General features: G+C 46.1%; 1 protein-coding gene across 2 annotated transcripts in view; it reads right to left on the bottom strand.

The window, feature by feature from the left end:
* The window catches only part of rftn1b (raftlin, lipid raft linker 1b), a 129806-nt gene extending 119705 nt beyond the window's left edge, over positions 1 to 10101 (bottom strand). For both annotated transcript variants that reach the window (XM_083918605.1, XM_083918604.1), the window contains exon 1: positions 9652 to 10101. The gene's annotated coding sequence lies outside the window, so the exon portion shown is untranslated. The remainder of the gene's footprint in view (positions 1 to 9651) is intronic.
* Positions 10102 to 20936: the final 10835 nt, after the last annotated feature.

Here is a 20936-nt window from a genome sequence, read left to right on the forward strand (position 1 = left end):
TCTCTCTCTCTCTCACACGCTCTATCTCCCTCGCCCTCTTTGCCCTTTTTTTTTTTTTTTTTGGCTTTCTGATCTTTTTAATCTGACAAGTAAAGTGGAGCGCTATAGCGAGGCTGCGTTTGGGGGAGGATACTGCTGGTTCTGTATAATCCATAGTTTGATGTGAGGACTGGAGTCAAGGGCTCTCCAAGGCAGAGTGGTTATAGAGACCATCTCATCTCATCTCATCTTCAGCCTCTTATCCGGGGTCGGGTCGCGGGGGCAGCAGCTTTAGCAGGGGACCCCAAACTTCCCTTTCCCGGGCCACATTAACCAGCTCTAACTGGGGGATCCTGAGGCGTTCCCAGGCCAGTGTGGAGATCTAATCTCTCCACCTGGTCCTGGGTCTTCCCCCAGGCCTCCTCCCAGCTGGACGTGCCTGGAACACCTCCCCAGGGAGGCGCCCAGGAGACCGTCACATAATAACAGGACAAGACTGAACTTGGGGAAAAACCAACAGCTTTGGTTGTTGGTTGAAATTGTTGACAGTATGTTGAAAAGGCATTCAACAGGTCCGTAACAGGCTGAAGCAGCGTGACACACTTCTGCGTACTTCTAACCGTGATGTTTGAGGTGCTTTCACACCTGTTCTTGGCTTCATTTGCTCCAGAGCAGGATAAACTGTATCTAAGTCATTTAAATAGACAGACGGACAGTTTATGTGACGGCCATCCTGCTTCATCTAGGGATCGAACGATATGGATTTTTAAGGGCTGATGCCGATACTGGGTTTTTTTCATCTAGCCTTAGCCAATGACTGATACAGGCTGCTGATTTTCTTGAGCTGTTATTTGGAGCTGATACGACTTTTGCTCCCTCAATTTACATCATAAAAATGACACAATGATGATAACGTCACCGGTTAGGGTCCCTGTGTGGACCATGAAAGGAGCGTGGACTGGTGGCTGGAGAGGTGCCAGTTCATCTCCTGCTGTTGAGCAAGGCAACGAACCCCCAACTGCTCGGGGCGCCGGCCCACTGGCAGCCCCCTCGCTCTGACATTTCTCCATTAATTGCATGTATATAGATCCTGTTTGTACATGTGTGTGTGTATTTCGGGCCTGTGTGTGTAACATGAATAATAACAGAGTGAAATAAATGAATTTCCTGTTGCGGGGTTAATAAAGTAATTCTTCTTCTTCTTCTTCTTCTTCTTCTTTTAAAAGAAGGAACATTAATTGTCTCCAGCAACACAGAGCTGCCTGTGGACGCCTGTCTGTAAAGAATGGCGGGAAAAAACTATCGCCGAACGCAGCAGCCCGCACCCCCCAATGCCAATACATGCGGGTAACGCAAGTATCGGCTGATAATATTGTCCGGCAGATGTATCGGCCTATCACTGGCTTCATCATCATGCTGCACTCCACTGAACTGTATGTTCTCTGACGTGCTCACACAGAAGTAATTGATCATGAGCATTTTTAATCAAGGCTGTAACTGGACCTCATAGATCACATCGGGTATAAACAGTGATGAACAGATGGATTGTCGTCACGTTTCACTCCCTTTTTATCGGGGGGGGGGGGGGTAGGACACGCACACAACGCACTTCTTGTAAAACCCCTTCACTTGTGTGCTGATACGCGTATGCATCACCATGGTTACCAAATTACCTCGCATAAATATGAGCTTTACATCGCGTGTAGCCTACAGATTAGAAGATGGTTTCATTAACGGTTCACCATCAGCAGATGGATTTCACGCTAGAATTAGCTTTTAAATTCTGCTTTGCTTCACGTCACCGTGTCAGAGTTCGATTAGCAGCTTTCACACCGGCTTAAAGCAACTAGATTAAACTGGCAAACGAGTTCGATTGAAGTGAACCAAGTAGGTTCTGGTGAAAGCGCCATTATCATTGAGCTGCCAATGAGTTGTTTTTCTGGAACCAGCACTCACAACCTATTCTGAGGAAAGCTCACAGGACACGCAGCCAGTGTCCGACATGGCCTGACGTCCGGTCCAAATATCCTCCTCTAACTCTCTGAGCTTCAGCCTCTCTCTCTCTCTCTCTCTCTCTCTTTCTTTGGTGTTGGGAGTGACAGCGTCAGCTAAAAATGTTAACACCATTTGAAAATCCCCCACTCTTCCTTTCCTCCCTTCCTTCCTTCCTTCCTTCCATCCTTGCCACCGTGAATCCTCACCTAAGTGGGGCAGAGAAGGTGGAAAAAAGAGGGACCCAAGAGAAAAAGAAAAACAATGGACGCTGAGGCAGGATGTTAACGCTGTGACCTTTAGTGATTGCATAGTCCTGTTAAGAGAGGGTTAGCTGTTTACCTACTCTACACCTGCTGACACGTTTGTGAGCGTCAGGCAAATACAAGTGGACGGAGAGACAGTGGATTATGCTGCATGAGAGCTCCTGTAGACACTTTTACACTTATTTCCACTAAACTGGGTCGCTGTTGGGATCAACTGTTGTGAATCTCTGCTGACTAAACCGGTTCGTCTCTCTCAGCAGAGAGAAAACGACCAATCTGCCAGAGCCACCATTTCACACGCAAGGGCCTAAAATGTGATGCTTAAATCACAGGATTTCAGCAGAGCAGTCCTTTAAGTCACTGTATGATAACGATAGCAGCAGTGTAGGCAGGACGAGTCTGAAAATATGTACTGGCTGGTGCTTGAGGATTATGGTGGATTGGGAAACACATGCAGAACGGCACCGTTGTTACTTATGAAGCAAAATGCATCAGTGCAATTTAGTGCTAGTGTAATATACAGAATACCTCTAAAATTCAGGGCGCACTCACACTGTCCTTCTGCACCGGGCCAAAACAGGTTTTTCAGCTAAAGCCTAGTGCGTTTGACCAGTGTGAGTGCAACAGCTCCGCGCATAACTGCGGCCAGCTGGTCGTCCACGGCCCGTCAGAGAGAGGTGGGCTTTTGTAGAGCGTGTTTGCACATGTACGAGCGCGTGCACGTGTACGAGCACGAGCACGATGCTTACGGCGGTTCTGACTTCATTTATGTGCGCCTGTCCCGACATAGAAATAAGAAGGACGGACCATGCACGGACATTTAACAACAACAACAATGGCGGCGAAAGGTTCACGTTGGTGTGATGCGGAGGTGGAGTGTTTACTGCAGATTTGGTCGATGAAAAGATTCAAAAACAGTCGACAAGACGCACAAAAACTACAGTCTACGGAAAGATTTGGAAACAAAGCCACGCATCGCCATGACATCATCAATGCGTGTGACGTGTTACGGCGTGATGACGTATAGGCAGCAAGAAGCATTCGCCGAGGCCCAGGTAGTGTGAGTACAAACGGGGCTGGGGCGCGGGGGGAGAGGGAGGGGGGACAAGTATCCTAAAGCACGGGGCGCGGTGCTGAAGGACAGTGTGAGTGCGCCCTAAGAGACCCCAGACACTGGGCACCTCGCACAACCTAGTTGGATAAATGGCACTAAAGATAAGCAGAAGAATATAAGTTCAGAGGAAAGTTTTGTCACATTATCTGAATATCACACTGGTCAAAATGTTAGATATCCTGTAAAAATGGCATTACACAAAGTCCCTGAGCATTTTCTACATTGCTAAAGAAAAGCTTAAAATGTGTTTTTTTGGAGACATCTCCACATCTACACCATTACACCCTCCCAACGGGGAGGCCACGGGCGCCAAAGGTGGAATTGCTTTTTCAACTCGCTGAATTTGTTGTATTTGCTTTGAATGCCCAAGGACGGTATATAAGCGCAAAGCATGCAGGGCGGGAAAAATAAGGGAAGATGAGGGGTGATGAGTGAGGCGGAGAGAACCGGAGAGTAAACAATGGAGTCTGTCTGAGATTCGCCGCTGTTTCAAGGCTCCGGGTGGCTCCGCCGTTCACTATGGCCTCGGCCAACCTCGTCTCTGTCTCAAGGCCCTGTTATAGTCTACACACACACACACACACACACTCACACACACATATAAATACACATGCATCGAGAGAGCTATTGCCATGGGAACCAACCCCTCTATGACTATCCCCTCGGGAGAATAATAGGCACCAATCTTTCTCAACCTCTCTCTCGTTCATTGTCAGTTTCTCTCTTTTTTGTTCTTTCTTTCTGGTCGCTATAAGCTCCCGCCATCCTCATCGCCAGGACCCACTCCCCTCCTCCTTCATCTCATGTGCAGGAGCAAAAACACACACCTCATGTCCTCGTGTCCTCCTGTTCCCCTCGTCTCTCTCGGCTCGTCTTTAACAGTCATGAGTTTGATTTGTTATGCACAATGTAGCCACGCTGGGATTTGTACAGTTCTCACGAGTGAAAAGAAAAACATTATCACAACCCAACCTGCACGAACACAAGGTTGGATGTTTTTGAAGCTGCAGCCGAAGACGAAGACACGCGGTGCAAGACGGATCTTTGTTTGTCATTTTGAGAAAAGCAGGGGAGAGAAACACTCGGTTAAAAATAGAACATTCTTTGGTTCCCTAAAACACTGAAGGGTCTGAAGAGACTCTCCATGAGTGACTCATTGTTTTCTGCGAACTTGCCCCAGGCAGGTCATTTTTTATTAAAGCCAACCGAGACCAAGTTCTTAGGTTTTCAGACACCGTATCGACATGTCCGTGTTGGACATTACCCGATCAATACTGCTGCCATTCTCTTGACCGCGCGTTACAACAGGAGTCAATTTGCCTCATAGAAATATCAAGGGGCTTGTTTTTTTCTTTGCTTTGAAGCGAAGCTCCACAACCGGCTGAATATGGGCTCTTTTGTTTTCCATCTCGCCCGGAGGAGTCATCCTAATGTGCCGTCACAGGTCCAGGGCGATGCCAGAGGCCTGAATAACTCAGTACCTTCAAACGCATGATCACTGTCTCCTAGCGAGGGAGTAAAGGAAATAATCTTTGCCCGAGATCTTGTTACTGAGAATTTCAGAGGGAAATGATGTGCGACTCGAAGCGGAGGCTGCAATCAAGATGACACCCTGTCATAAGAGCTGAAAAACTCACACCTTATCTCGCAGTATGTCACGCAGCCATGTTTACGCCTCCAAGTTTATATTACTGCCAAATCGGAACAAATCGCACTAGAGTTTCTATCCAAAATGCACCAAACCATAAAAAATACCTGTAATTAAGCGCTATATACCACTCAGAGACAGATAACTCTGCCAACCCAAGTCTCATCTGTTGCCATTATCTACTTTCACTTTGATTTTGGGAGTAAAAGTCACCTTCCTGCAACTTGTTTTGATTAAATCCTTCACATCGTGTCCCAATGAGACTCTTGTGTGCGTTTCTCTCTGGCATCAAACAGGCGCGCTGCGTGAAATGAGAGTGGAATTAGGATGCTTTAAAAATAACTACCTTTCAATTAGATGTACCCCGAATGTTATAAAATGTTCTGGTGTTTTGTGATTTTGCCGGTCTGTGGGTGTTTGTCTATACATGCTGAGGGGAGAGGAGCACACATTATGGTTTACACCAGCCAGCGCTTGCCAATTACCTTAATCAAATTTCACACCACACAGGGGGATTCAGTGTGCCCGGATCAGATAGCAAACATAAGTTGATTAAAATACATGTTTGCTAAAAGACTAGAGCGAAAGAAAACCAACACTGGCTCTGAAAATATATACACTCACTGGTGTCTGATGGAAAGGACTCAGATGTGTGAACCTCTGAATCACAATGACGGCTGCACATTCATTTTTTCCAGTGTTTAAGAAAACAACCTTGGAGTGATTTTAAAGGGTCGTTCCACCAGAACTACAAGAAGAATAGTCTCTCGTTTACTTTAGACCTATTTAGTTTTTGGCTTCATGTGCCCAAGTTTTAAGAACCCTCTGTTAAAGGTGCAGTCCACAGGCTTTACTCATGAAGTTCAGTTAAATCATCACAAGGACGACTGCTCAGCCTGTGAAAACTGTTATATAACTGTTAACTGTGCACAAACCGGTGGTGTGGGGCTTGAAAGTAATGGGTATTTATCGAGTGGCAAGCTCCAGGGCTGAAAATTGAAGCCGATTTGGCCAAAAACTGCAGTTCCTTTGAATGCCACTAGAGGCTGGCTCCGAAACCGAGTCCATCCCCAGAGACCTCCACGTTAAAATGTCCAACTTTACAGCAGATATAAACACGTTTACAGCCTGGTACAAACAAAACCCAGCGTAGTCTTAGTCTCTATAGCCAATTCCCCCATTCATGACAACTGTATGGAGGGTTCAGTTTGGAGTTTTGCCTTAATAATGGATGTCTGCTTTGAGTGACAGGTGGCTGTCGTCACAGGTATCGAGCATAGACTGTAGGCGTCATTCAGCCCTCCATCTACGCTCCATCTCTTTGTCCACTTTTTAAGTTACCGTATTTTCCGCACTATAAGTTGCACCTAAAAACCTTCAAATGTCTCAAAAGCCGACAGTGCTCCTTATAATCCGGTGCTCCTTATATATGGACCAATATTGAGCCACAACAGGTCTCCAACTACGGTGAGCAGCCGCCGACTCTATTTTCCCCCGTAGAAGAAGTAACGCACGGTGCATGTTAAGATATACGACTGTGCGAAGCGTGCCGTTTCATTTCCATGTGTGTGTTTGTGTAAGGAGCCCAAAATGGCTCCTGTTAAGAGACACGCTTATGACGCAGAGTTTACACTCGAGGCCATTAGTCACACAGTAGAACACGGGAATAGAGCAGCAGCCAGAGAGTTTAACATGAACCAATCAATGGTGCGGAAGTGGAGGAAGCAACAAGACGACCTCCCCTGACTGTTGTGTTGACGTTCCCTTTAGCGCAGCTTCATCTAATGGATGCAGAACGTAACCCCAGCCTCGACTGTAGCGTCTGTTCTATGCGCCTTATAATGTGGTGCGCCTTATAGTGCGTAAAATACGGTAACCGGGAGTTAAGCGGTCTCAGCCTACAACGAGCCGCCCACGTGGAGCTTCAGCAACAGCTCTTCAGAACCCTATGGGTGACGTGCATCCATGTTTTACACAACTTCTTTACTAGTCAGCAAAGATCTACTATTCCCCTGAGTTGCATCATGGGTAGTGTAGGGTCCAGGGAGTTTGGAGCTTGAACAATAATAGAAACTAAAGGTCGACGCTGCTTCAGGCCTCTCGCAGGTCCATCAACTTAATCGAAGCACAGTCGTAAATCACCCGAGTATCCCTGTAAATGCTAGTACACCATTAATAAATTAAAGTGATGAGTCTTTGTTTTCTAATAAGCCATCACCGAACATTACAGAGTCATTTGTAGTGGTTTTAATAAATCATCGGTAAGAGGCTTTTACCACAATACATTAAGTCTACAGCTGTAAAGGTTAATAACGTGTTGATAGATGGATCACATGTTGCCCTGCAGCCCTAATTTCCAGGTTCAAACTTGGTTTTGGGGTTTCTACTGGAACATTTTTTACATGCTTTAATGATCTAAAAACACGTGATTTTACCCACAATGTCTGTCTGAATATACTTGTATTCACCATCAGACTTAACCCCCGCCCCGTCTGCTCTGATTGGTCAGTGTTCCCTGGTCTGCACTCTCATTGCAGCCGGGGAATCACTGTAACAGCACTGTGGCGGCACTTTCTACCTTAATATAATATAGCTGTGACATCACAACCCTACAGAAGTCCTGACAGCTCGTCTAAAGGCACAGTTTCTGGACACAGGCTGTGTGCATTCCTCTGCGGATTGAGGGTTTTGGTACTTTAACAGTATTTTTATGGCTCATAGACCTACTTTATAATTAACAGACACAACATGATAAAAGCATAAAAGCTACGATATTTTAGATCTGAGCAAATAAACCAAAAGTTACGGGATTGCACATATAAATAGAGGCGAATGGGTTTTTATAATTTGGGTGAATTAGCCCTTTAAGTTAATGGCTTCTTAAAAAAAAAATCCAATTTCCCCGTGTGGGATTAATAAAGTAATTCTTCTTCTTCTTCTTCTTCTTCTTCTTCTTCACCTCTTGCCCCGTGTAATGATCCCCTTTTCGACATGACGCTGTAGCGTAGCGAAGCCCAAACCACAATTACTTCCACATTTCCAACAGAAGAGCTGAGTGTATGATGCAGCCATATGGCCTTTCTATGGAGGCTTTACTCTCTGTGTGTGTGTGTGTGTGTGTGTGTGTGTGTGTGTGTGTGTGTGTGTGTGTGTCTGTGTGTGTCTGTGTGTGTCTGTATGTGCAGCATGTATGCATGCTCACGTGTTGTACAGCATGTGTGCTTTGCATGTTACACGCATTCACCACATTTACCCTTTGATATGCACACTTGACATACAGCACAATGCTGTTTTTCCCCTGTGCGTGTGTGTGTGTGTGTGTGTGTGTGTGTGTGTGTGTGTGTGTGTGTGTGTGTGTGTGTGTGTGTGTGTGTGTGTGTGTGTGTGTGTGTGTGTGTGTGTGTGTGTGTGTACAGTATGTGTTTACAGTGTGCTTTTGTCTATTCATCATAAATGAATCATAAAAGTGTGTTTGTGCCTTTATTTGTATTTGTGAATTTGGTATGTCATGTGTTTCACAGCTGTTGGTGTGTGCATGCGTGTGTGTGTGTGTGTGTGTGTGTGTGTGTGTGTGTGTGTGTGTGTGTGTGTGTGTGTGTGAGAGAAAGAAACAGACAGACAACTCCTGACCCACCAACACTGTAGAGCTAACGCAGCCTGACGCTCCACAGCTCACCAGCTGGAACTAATTAACAGCAGTTCAGTCAGACTGAGCTCTCTCACTCACTCACTTTCTCTCTCTTACACACACACTTACACACACACACACACACACACACAGATTTCCCCTCTTCCCCTGGCTTTTCCTCTCTCTCATGCCCTCGTCTTCCTCCTCCCTGACATCCCCCCGCCCTTCCTTCACCTCCTGCCATCGCTCAACTTGTTTTTCCCTTTAAACCTCCTTCTCCTGCACACGCACGCATGCTTGGATGAACTCATGTACCGGAGCACATAGTTTCAGCATGTAAACATCCACTCGTACAGACCGACACGGATATGTGATCATGCAGGCCACACACGTACAAATCAGGCAGGGAAACACATACTTTTACCCTTCATGCGTACAGTACGGTAGCTCACAAATCACACGCCGCCCTGTCTCTCTCCTCACTAGAGGGAGTGGTGTGATACTGTACTCTGAGCCGGACACATCTTGAAACACGGTCAGGGTCTCTGATTAGATCCAGGTAGACATTTTTGGCATTCTCAGCCCCACATCACTCATGTGACTTCAAAACAACCAGACCTATTGATGTGCATGATGAGTGGCCAGAGTATGTGCGTGCTTAGGAGCATGTGAATGTGCAAACATGTGCTTGTGTGTGTGTGCGTGTATATATGTGTGTGTCTGTGTGCTTGTGTGTGTGTGCGTGTATATATGTGTGTGTCTGTGTCTGTGTGTGTGTGTGTGTGTGTATAGCAGTGGATTCAGATTCTTGTTGTTGAACACGCTGCTCAGAAGCCAAACTTGTGGCTTGCGGCTTCGTCTAACATGAATCAACTCTCCGCGGTAAACAATTGCCACCGTGCAGTCCAAGTTTACAGTGGCTGCTGTCCAGAGAGTCGGGCGCGAGTACAGCCAGTCACACATCTGTCCACAAGTTCAGAATCCATTCACATGTTCAGAGGCATGGAGCAGGAAGCAAACGTACCTGTTTCACAAAGATCTCGTCGAAAAAGTTCACTGCTCGGACACGAAGGCAGCGACTGGACCAGAGCTCCCGGCGGAGAAACGCATTCTACTTGGGAGGAGGATGGAGGTCGGGTTCAGATCCTGTCCGACAAGCTGACTGAGGTTGCCGTGGAGCTGGCTGGGCTTAAAGGAAACACAATCCTCCGGCAGGCAACAGAGAAACCAGACTCAGCAACAGCAGCAGCAGCAGCAGCAGCAGCTCCAGCGGTTTGCTTCGTCTTCCCCCCTCGCCACCTAACGGAGCTCAAACACACTTGTAATCTCGGCGTGTTTAGGTCATGCTCAAAGTATGCCTGTGTACCGTTGTTCTGCAAGCTCAGGGAAACCACATCCTGTCACATATTTACCTCCCCTCTCCTGTCTCTCCCCCTCCTTTTCTCTGTTCTCAGTCTGTCTTTCTGTGCGGTGTCTTTTTCCTGTGTCTTTCTCTCGCTCCCCCGTGATTGTCTGAAGCAACTGAGCGCTCTGACCCAGCGTCTGCTCAGCACAGCCTCTCTGCCTCTCTGCCTCTCTGCCTATCTCTCCAGCAGCCGCACCAGTTCCACTCGGCTGACTGAAGAATCCATCTGAGGAGAGGAGCAGGAGGAGGGGAGGGCAGGGAAAGGGAAGAGGGAAGAGGGAGAGGGGGGCTTCGCTGGGAAATACCAGAGTTTGAGAGAGAGAGAGGGGGGGGGGGGGGGGAGGAGGAGTGGGTGTTGTTTAGGGAGTGAAGGACCAAAGAAAGATGGGCTCCCAGAAATAGAAATCAATAGTTTGTGTTTGAGAGAGAAATAGAGAGGAAGCAGTAGAATACTGTGCCACACGGTCAATATACACACGCACACACACACACACACACACACACACATACACACAGTCACACGTGCACGCTCTCGAATTGGCTCAAGTGATTTTTGGAGCCGTTGATAAGTTTGATTAAAAAAGAGTAAAGGGTTCTTGTCATGTGCAATAGTTGTTTTGTTAACTGTGTGTGTGCGTGTGTGTGTGTGCGTGTGTGCGTGCACATGTGTGTGCGTGTGTGTGTGTGTTGTCCTCTGTGGTTATGCATATTTAATATATCCGGGTCAGGACCTCCTACAGCTCTACATGTATTATTTAAGCCAGTTTATACGAGGGGGCACCACTCTAGTCAAACACCAGACTTTGTAACATAAACTGTGATTTCTACTACTTCAACAACAACAACAACAACAACAACAACAACAACAGTAGAGGTCCGTGTTGGAACAAATCCCATCGTTGCTCGAGGCAAAACCACAAATCTGCATCCCAGCTGTTTCCATCCCAGTCCGTCTGTACCATTAACTCTCTGCGACGCTTAAACTCTATTGACGGATGCAGTAAATGACTGTACGGTTCGACCCTGGATCGATGTTTAGGGCTGACTGCGTTGTACAGAGTTTGATGACTGTTTTGAATATTTGTTCATTTAAAGCAGCTACAGTAAGTATATTAATATGAGCGATAGATCACACGACTACATGCATGTGGAAGAGGTCGTTTTAGCATCTCGTTGGGTTTCTCACTGATCTCTTAGCATCGTTTGAGGCGACAGGAGTCCATGAATCCACTGTGCACGACCACTACCTTGGGCGGCAGTAGCTCGGTCCATAGGTGACTTGGCTAGGAACCAAAGGGTCGCTGGTTAGAGTCCCCTGTGTGGACCATAAATGGAGCGTGGACTGGTGTCTGGAGAGGTGCCAGTTCATCTCCTGGGCACTGCTGAGGTGCTGTTGAGCAACGCACCGAACCCCCAACTGCTCGAGGCGCCGGTCACTGGCAGCCCCCTCGCTCTGACATCTCTCCATTAATTACATGTATATAGGTCCTGTCTGTGCATGTGTGTGTATTTCGGGCCTGTGTGTGTGTGTGTGTGTGTGTGTGTGTGTGTGTGTGTGTGTGTGTGTGTGTGTGTGTGTGTGTGTGTGTGTGTGTGTGTGTGTGTGTGTGTGTGTGTGTGTGTGTGTGTGTGTGTGTGTGTGTGTGTGTGTGTGTGTGTGTGTGTGTGTGTGTGTGTGTGTATTTCGGGCCTGTGTGTGTGTGTAAAATGAAAAAATGGAGTGAAAATTGAATTTCCCCATTGCGGGACAAATAAAGCAATTCTTCTTCTTCTTCTTCTTCTTCTTCTTCTTCTTCTTCTTCTTCTTCTTCTTCTTCTTCTTCTTCTTCTTCTTCTTCTTCTACTTCTTCTTCTTCTTCTTCTTCTTCTTCTTCCCACCGCCACATTTCAAACAAACAAAGAGAAATAACTGACTTGTGAAAATAGTGCAGATCTTTCTGCTTGTTTACCTCGCAGTGATTAACAGAATGAAATTAAGTTATCGCTCAACTTCCACTGACTGCAACACGTCAAGGTCGACTCCAGTCGTGCTGCCGTCTCTTTTCAGCCTTAATTATTGACAAGGACGAGAAAAACACGTGTTTTTTGTTTGGCTCCTTTTGCAGCGTGTGTTGTCACTGACTCACAAAAGGTGCTGAGTTGGCATTTTATTTTATATAACAGTGACTATTTTTTCAGTCCTTGGTAGCTATGGAGAAACAGTCCTGTTTACACAACAGTGCACGGCTGCTACACAGAAAATATGAAGAGTTTGCTCCAGCCAGTGTCTGTCCGTCTGTCTGTCTGTCACACCTCAGCTTCGGTCCGTTCGGACACATCTCAACAACTGTCGGAGGAACAGCCGTGAAAGTTTGCACAGCCGCTCGTGATCCCCGGCAAATGAGCCCTAATCATTTTTTCCGGAGATTCATCTGGAACAAAGTTCAGTACTTCCAAAACATATTGACCTTCATATCTGCCTCAGCTGCGTTGTGTTTGCAAGTCTACCTGCTGAACGAAAGCCCTGAATGTAGATGAATAGCTTTATGTGAGTGTCTTTATATTTGATTAAAGATGAATTGTAGAAATGCTGGCAGTGACAGATCTCTCCACATGATCATCGAATACAGCGTCCGTGTAGCTCACAGCACTGCTTAGGCCAGGGGTCTGCAACCTTTACTATCAAAAGAGCCATTTTTCCTCCTCTTCCACCAGATAAAATGTGTCTGGAGCTGCAAAACATATTTGATGTCACAGCTTATAAAGGTTTATATAAAGTTACTGTTACCTGGCATTGTTACCTGTCTTAAAACCGTGGTTGTTCGCTAATTTCTCACCACATATCAAGCACACAGGTAACCCATCATCATGTGAATACGTCCACGAAACGCTATTTTCCTTGGCTAATTTTTGGTGGGCGTTATCCACCATCAGTGCGGGTAACCAACTGAACGTAAGCCCCCTGCAGGGAAAGGCGCTGGGCCGTAGACCAGGGATGTGACGCATATTTTAGTTTCACGTAATATTTTTTCATACGTTGTTTGTGTCATTTTTTGCCAAAGCTACAGGGAGCCACGTAAAAGGGGCCCAAGAGCCGCGCGAGGCCCAAGAGCCGCGCGAGGCCCAAGAGCCGCGCGAGGCCCAAGAGCCGCGCGAGGCCCAAGAGCCGCGCGAGGCCCAAGAGCCGCGCGAGGCCCAAGAGCCGCGCGAGGCCCAAGAGCCGCGCGAGGCCCAAGAGCCGCGCGAGGCCCAAGAGCCGCGCGAGGCCCAAGAGCCGCGGGTTGCAGACCCCTGGCTTAGGCGAAGTGCAACCTGCCACTGGCATGGATACAGACACTGGTTAAACAGAACCATCTCCATCATAACAGGACGACGATGTGATATATTTACCTACTTTATCCATTTATGACAATCAGGTACTCCTTTTTAGATATCCTGCAATCTGTGTGATCTCAATCAAATGATGAAATGTGAATAAGAATATAAAATATCATCATTGACAGGCTGAGAAGAACTAACACCTGAATAACAAGAGAGACGAAGAATGACTGAAGCCTGTGAATGTTCTCATGTGTCCAGGTCGTCGTTCTCCTCGAAGTAATGTCAGTCAAAAGCAACTGGACTTGGTTATTTGTCTAGGAAGACGTTTCACCTCTCATCCAAGAGGCTTCATCAGTTCCTGTACGCAACTGACCAGGCTGGGACTGGACCAGGACCAGGACCAGGACCAGGACCAGGCTGGGACTGGACCAACTAACTGGTGTGAGATCCAGTTATTTAACCTCTCACAGGCCGATGATGTCCAGTTGCTTTCGACTGAAATTGCTTTTGAGGATAAAGAATGACTTGCTTTTTGATGATTTTCTAATTACTGGTGAAGAGCTCCACGTACTGTGATCACACTTCCTAGTCTAACACAATGTGCTCCTGACATTGGGCTCTCCTCAATGTCATTTTTAGCCTAACAGGGGATTCACTCGTTCCTTTCCCAGGGTCGTAGCTGCCTTTTCAAGGAGAGTCCTCTTCGTGTCGCTCAGATGCTGCTAGGACAAATCTCCAGGCCCCGAATTAATGACACGACTCCTTTAAAGATGGAGATGCCCTGCTTCTGGTTGCTGTCACACCAGGAGTCCCCATTACACTTTAATCACCCTCCCTGAAAGTACGAGGGGAAACTGGCAACATGTATCCAGATCTGGGCGATGTGCGTTCGATTTTGGAAGGGCATCTTTCCACGTTAGACCACCTTCACATGATTCAGTGCTGGAAGGGAAAAGCGGCATTCTGGCAACTCTTTGAAACACCCGTGGAGCAGACCGGAGGTAAGGATTAGGGAACAGGAGAGCCGGCCCTTTAAACAGAGCAAAATTAAACAGATGCCAAAATGCAGAAGCCGTCCTGGAGCTAAGGCTTGAATGACACTGATGATCACCCACAGTGTAATTGGCGACACGCTGTAGCTTTGGTGGCTTAAAGGTTGAAAAACCTACACACGTGGTAGCATGACATCATCTTCAAATGTCGCTCTTCAGTGGGTTTTAGTGTTTAGGTCAAAATAAAGTGGAATGTAATCTTCTGTAACTTGGTGGAGACCGTTGTGAAACTGGAGAACGGTGAGACGACTGAAGTGGGACGGTGAACAGGAGACGAGCAGCCAAGCATGGTGTTTGTGCAACCGTCAGTCTCGCATGAGTGGCCGAGGACAGACAGCTGATTGGACCGGAGCGTGAGTGGAGCAAAACAAAAACGCTAAATGAGGCTCCTCACTCTGCTGGACGACAATAACACTGTTCGATCACAGCGTCTCTTGTAGTCATGCTTTCATACAAAGGGCCCTGTCCTCTGTTCTGGCTCCTCTGTGACCAGAGATGTGACAGTGCCCTCCAGTGTTTAAGGTGGAAAGTGCATCTTTTACCGGCTTGCCTTGCTTTTATTGTACCAGAGCAATTGTGTCTCATTTGCCTCTATGTTTAATACCTTCTTGGGTATTATGATGTCCTCCTTTATGGTACATATTCTCTTAATATCTGCTTTTTGCTTAAACTCAATATTAAACAACCAGGGTTTTGATTTAATAAAGTTTTTATAGGTTGACTACTGTGTATGAAATCTGTCCTGGGCAGCCAGATAAAAAAAAAATCACATTACAACAATGTGTATTAATGTTTGTAATGCATTTCCCAGTAATTGATTAATTGTACATTCTGTAATTTGTCTTCAGTGTAAAACAAATGCACTGTGTGAGTATGTGTACTACTGTAGCCACGCAGAAGTGAAAAATGAAGTGGTCTTAGCATACATGCATGTACTGTACATGTCCTGTACACTGCTATGTGATGTTTGCGATGCTTTGATCGATATCAACACTTAACGCTATGTGACACTGACACTAATGGCGCAAAATGACACTTATTCATAAGCATCTGAATCTGCCACTCACTGTCGATTTATTATCTTAGTGCTCCAAATGTATCGTTGCACTTCTCATATTATTCAAATCAATTAAATTTTATTGACAGTGCCAAATCCTGACAATAGTGACCTCAAGACACTTTACATATAGAGCAGGTAAAGACCACACTCTGTGACTTACTCATGATTTACAGAGACCCAACAATTCCCCTATGAGCAGCAACAAGTCGCACTATCTTCAATAAAAAATTGTAATGATTGTAATAGTTATTATATTCAGTGGCGACACGGTGGTGTGTCAGCACTGTCGCCTCACAGCGAGAGGGTTCCAGGTTCGCATCCCGGCTGGGGCCCTTCTGTGTGGAGTCCTGTCCTCTCGATAAATGAGCAGCTGTGTGCCGTGTCATTGTGTCACCATATGTAGACTGTGGTTGCATGATAAACCTGCAGGGTTGCAAGATAGACTCAGACTTTTGTCTTTTTTCCTGGAGAATAATTGGATTAATTGAACCTCTTCATGCCTCTTAAATGAATAGAAAAACTCTTTAGTTGACGCTTTCACAACCAGGAGACATATTCAACAGGTGATGAGGGGGGGTCACATGCGGACACAGCTTCTTTTAAGGGTGCACAGACGATAAAAAGGCCTAGATATTAACATTTGGCTAAGTTTGCATGTTCTCCCCGGTGTCTGCGTGGGTTTTCTCCGGGTTCTCCGGTTTCCTCCCACAGTCCAAAGACGTGCAGGTGTTCGGTTCATTGATGACTCTAAATCACCCGTGTGTGTGAATGGTTGTCTGTCTCTGTTCGTCTCTATGTGCCCTGTGATAGACTGGCGTCCTGTCCAGGGTGGACCCCGCCTCACGCCCGATGTCAGCTGGGATCTGCTCCAGCCCCCCGCGACCCCGACAGGGACAAGCAGATGAATGAATAAATGAATTATATTCAGTATTAATCCAGCAGTTTTGTGCACATAGTGGCGACGAAAACCTTCCCTTTAACAGTCAGGAACGTCAAACAGACCCAGTTTGGGTTGGGGAGGAAGTATAGCTGTCGTGATTGGATCAGGACGGTCTCCTTCTCCCTTTTTAGTCGTTGTTTTTGTCTCCCTCTGTCGGTGTTTGCTGAATGTGCTTTCTTTCTGTTTCTCTGGTTTTGAGCTCGTTTTCCTGGCAGGTGATCCTTGCTAGCATTGATCACCTGCCATTCTGTATATTAACCCGGCACTGAGCCTCACTCGGTGCCGGATCATACCCTCAACATACCCAGATGTCTCCCTGCGTACCTGTCCTCTTGTGTCCATTCCTCGTGTCAGTTTGTATCAGTTCTCTTCGTGTTATTCCTTTATGTTCAGTGCACCTTTTTGTGAATAAGTGTTATTAAATTTGTTAATACCGTCTCCTGAGTCCCGTGTCTGCATTTGGGTCCCATCCCCCGTGTGTTCTCCGTCACCCCACGTGACATAAGGAGAGAGAAAGACAGACAGGTAGACAGACAAAAAGACTGGCAGACAGTCCCAGAGATGCAAGCAACAATACAGTAACGTGATTATGGCTTACATATTGAAGTAGTTAATATACCCGTTATACAGTCCAGCCTCTTGTGCAGTGTGCATGCCTTCAGCTGTATTGTTCTTTATTCTGGTGATTACCTGAGTTGAGCACCGGGAGTGAACAAGAACAGATTTCCAACAAAAGACTTTCTCACATCATTTCCACAGAGCCACGGTGCATTATGCTGTTAGTGTTCTGCACAGGGCGCCCGCCTGGAGCTGCACTCAGGGCTGTCTTGTTTTCTGTTCTCTAATGGCTGCTATTACTTTAAATGCTGCCCCTTCAGTCTTACCTCACGGGACGAGTTTGTGTTCCGAGAAAGCCATATGCAATGTATACAACGCCATTGAGACATGAAGCACTACACCCATGATATCCATCATTGTCTCACACTGTTGACAGTGTAGAGAACACACTGACTGGGGTTGACATTTTTGTGCAGCTTACGTGGAGCTGGCCTCACACACGTAACTTTATCAGACACCAAAATGTGTTCGCCACTTCTGCGGTGTGTCTCCAGAGGTGGCAATCATGCACAGAAGTCCATGATCCCCATCCCCACCGCCATGTCCGTGATTCCAGTTATCCATTATATTCGAATCCCAGCTGGGGCCCTTCTGTGTGGAGTTTGCATGTTGTCCCCGTGTCTGCGTGGGTTTTCTCCGGGTTCTCCGGTTTCCTCCCACAGTCCAAAGACGTGCAGGTGTTGGGTTCATTGATGACTCTAAATCACCCGTAGGTGTGAATGGTTGTCTGTCTCTGTTCGTCTCTATGTGTCCTGTGATAGACTGGCGTCCTGTCCAGGGTGTACCCTGCCTCACGCCCCATGTCAGCTGGGATCGGCTCCAGCCCCCCGTGACCCCGACAGGGACAAGAGGTTGAAGAATTGTAGGAATGGATCCTCATGGTTCCCAGAAAGATGAATCCCATTCTTTTGACGACCGCCTGACTCTTTCTGTAGCACGAGGTTCACACTTGTGGTTTTGAGTGAAACATTCTGGCAGCTAGTCAATGGATTGCCATGGAGTGTGGTACAGATGTTCATTACATTACTATATTACTGATTTATTACATTATTTTCATTTGACAGATGCTTTAGTCCAAAGTTACAATAACTGCAGTCAAACTCAAAAGGAACAAGAGCGTGCTGTCATCGAGAGTTGGAAGGCTAAAAAAGCAAACCACCCTCACTTCCATCTCATCTCATCTCATCTCATCTCATCTCATCTCATCTCATCTCATCTCATCTCATCTCATCTCATCTCATCTCATCTCATCTCATCTCATCTCATCTCATCTCATCTCATCTCATCTCATCTCATCTCATCTCATCTCATCTCATCTCATCTCATCCCATCTCATCCCATCTCATCTTCAGCCTCTTATCCGGGGTCGGGTCGCGGGGGCAGCAGCTTTAGCAGGGGACCCCAAACTTCCCTTTCCCGGGCCACATTAACCAGCTCTAACTCAAATACCTGCAAAACTAATGACATTTACTTCAGCCTCAGCTATACTTTGTGTTTAGTGCAGCAAAATATTAGATAAACTATACTTATATATATAACTATAGTCTTTGTAGAGTCCCTGTCTTGTTGTTGTTTATTGGTAAATCTGATTATTTTTGGGACTTTTTTGAACTTTTGGTTTGAACAAAATAACTCAAACACGTACAGATAGAAAATTCACCAATTCATTTGTTGCCTGATGTACAGCCGGAGCAGTAAGACACTGTCTTTTAACGTAAGGAGCATTAAATCAGGTAGATCTATTATACAGAATACTTTTAACACAATGGTGGAAATGAGATTAAAGTGTTTTTCAAAGCAATCCTAAAAACATGACAAAATAAGACTCATGATACCAACAGCAAGCCTGCTCATGAAAAGCAGTGAGTAGAGCCTGTTATTGTCCCTGAACCCGTCTGACTCCAGCTACCCACACTATAACAAATGACACAATCATGCATTAAGCACAGAGGCGATAGCAGCGTAATGCTAATTGTGCATTAAGACACATAATCAAGAGTCAACAGAGAGGAAAGTAAACGTACAAGGTCGCCCCACAGATTAAATTCTGCCTTGTTCACACAGTGGGTTTCTTACAGCGTCACCATTTATTTCTGTGTTTTGAATTTACAAAAAACAATTTAAACATTAAGGGACGGCTAATGGGGGGAATGGGTATAATATACATATATAATATATTTAGATGACTCTAATTTAGTCCCTGTATCCGAGTCCTCCGATGGACTGTGATCTCTTTATTTAGAGCGATCATGTGTGAGGTCTCTTCTTTAATATCATCAGTGCACTGGGCTCTCCGCGTGATGGCCGCAGGGAGGTCTTTATTCCTTTGGATGGTTTCATCAGCCGTAATGAAAACGTATAGTTTAATTTCTCTTTGTTTTCCAAAGATGTCTTTTAAATCTGATGCTGAAAAAGTAAAAGCAGCATGAATTGATTCGGTGCAGCAGAAGAAGCTGAAAACATGTTATGGTTGTATAAAGGTTGTATTACATATTATTATTAGCTAATATTTACTCATCCAGTCGACACAGAGCAACATTAGCGTGCATTTGGGGTTGAGTTTTCACCAACAGAGCATCAATAGCATGCATTAGGGGTTGAGTTTTCACCAACAGAGCATCAATAGCATGCATTAGGGGTTGAGTTTTCACCAACAGAGCATCAATAGCATGCATTTGGGGTTGATGTTTTCTAGTCTCCTGAAGGTTGTAAGCCCCACATTCACTCTCCGTTTAGCTCTGTTTGGTCTCCACCAACTGTTGATGAAAACGTCTGCCTGTTAGCAACTCAATTGCTCCACTTCGTTCATCAGCTAGTCGCTAACTTTGTCTATTTAGACAAGATTTTTTGTGGTGGTTAGCACTGTCGCCTCACAGCGAGAGGGGTTTCTGGTTCGAATCCCGGCTGGGGCCCTTCTGTGTGGAGTTTGCATGTTCTCCCCGTGTCTGCGTGGGTTTTCTCCGGGTTCTCCGGTTTCCTCCCACAGTCCAAAGACATGCAGGTGTTCGGTTCATTGATGACTCCAAAATCACCCGTAGGTGTGAATGGTTGTCTGTCTCTGTTTGTCTCTATGTGTCCTGTGATAGACTGGCGTCCTGTCCAGGGTGGACCCCGCCTCACGCCCGATGTCAGCTGGGGTCGGCTCAAGTCCCTGCGACCCCCCGATAGGGGATTATATAACATTTAAGATATCTTATGTCATATTCTGCCTCTGCGTTTGTGCTGCTGTTTCAGTTTTTCTTCTGCATCTTCCCTTGTTTGCTTTATACTTTAACAGACAACAGCCGCACTCACAGACATCCTACACCGGTTGTCCCCGATGATACAAAGATGATTTGTTTTTGTTGTATCAGCAGTTGTTTCTACTCCATCGCGTTGGTCAGAATCACCTTTCTCATACGCTGCCTTTTGTGCCAAAGCAAACAATGGGTGCGTCTTCAACCCAAATGAGCTGTATGACTTTAATCCATTCACATACAGGACCACACGGATCTCTCTTGTATTCTACCACTGCTCCTTTTTCGTTTATTTACCTTTACCTCAGATGCCTTTACGTTCTACGCTGAGTCAACTGTGGCCAATGCATCAAAAAGTCACTGCACCCTTGGGCCGAACAAATTCTTGCTTACTCTCCGTCTGTTGCGCTCTTTTAAAGAAAAGGCCTCTTCGGCGCCGTGTGATAGACTTGTTTTTGTCCAGTATCCATTGTGTAAAGCCCTGGGTAGTGCTGCATCATTAGCAGCCGGAGGGGGGATGTGCTATAAGAGCAACTGAGCCGGGTCTATAAAAGGAGGCAGAGGGAAGTGCCAACTCACCTCCACCTCCTGAAGACCCAGGAGCAGGTATGCATCTCGCTTCTGAGGTTGTCTTAAACATATTTTCAGCATTTTTTACCTCAGTAATCTGTATTTATTATTCCTTTTTGTCCAGGAAA

The sequence above is a fragment of the Echiichthys vipera genome (assembly GCF_963691815.1).
Source record: "Echiichthys vipera genome assembly, chromosome: 8".
Taxonomy (NCBI): domain Eukaryota; kingdom Metazoa; phylum Chordata; class Actinopteri; order Perciformes; family Trachinidae; genus Echiichthys; species Echiichthys vipera.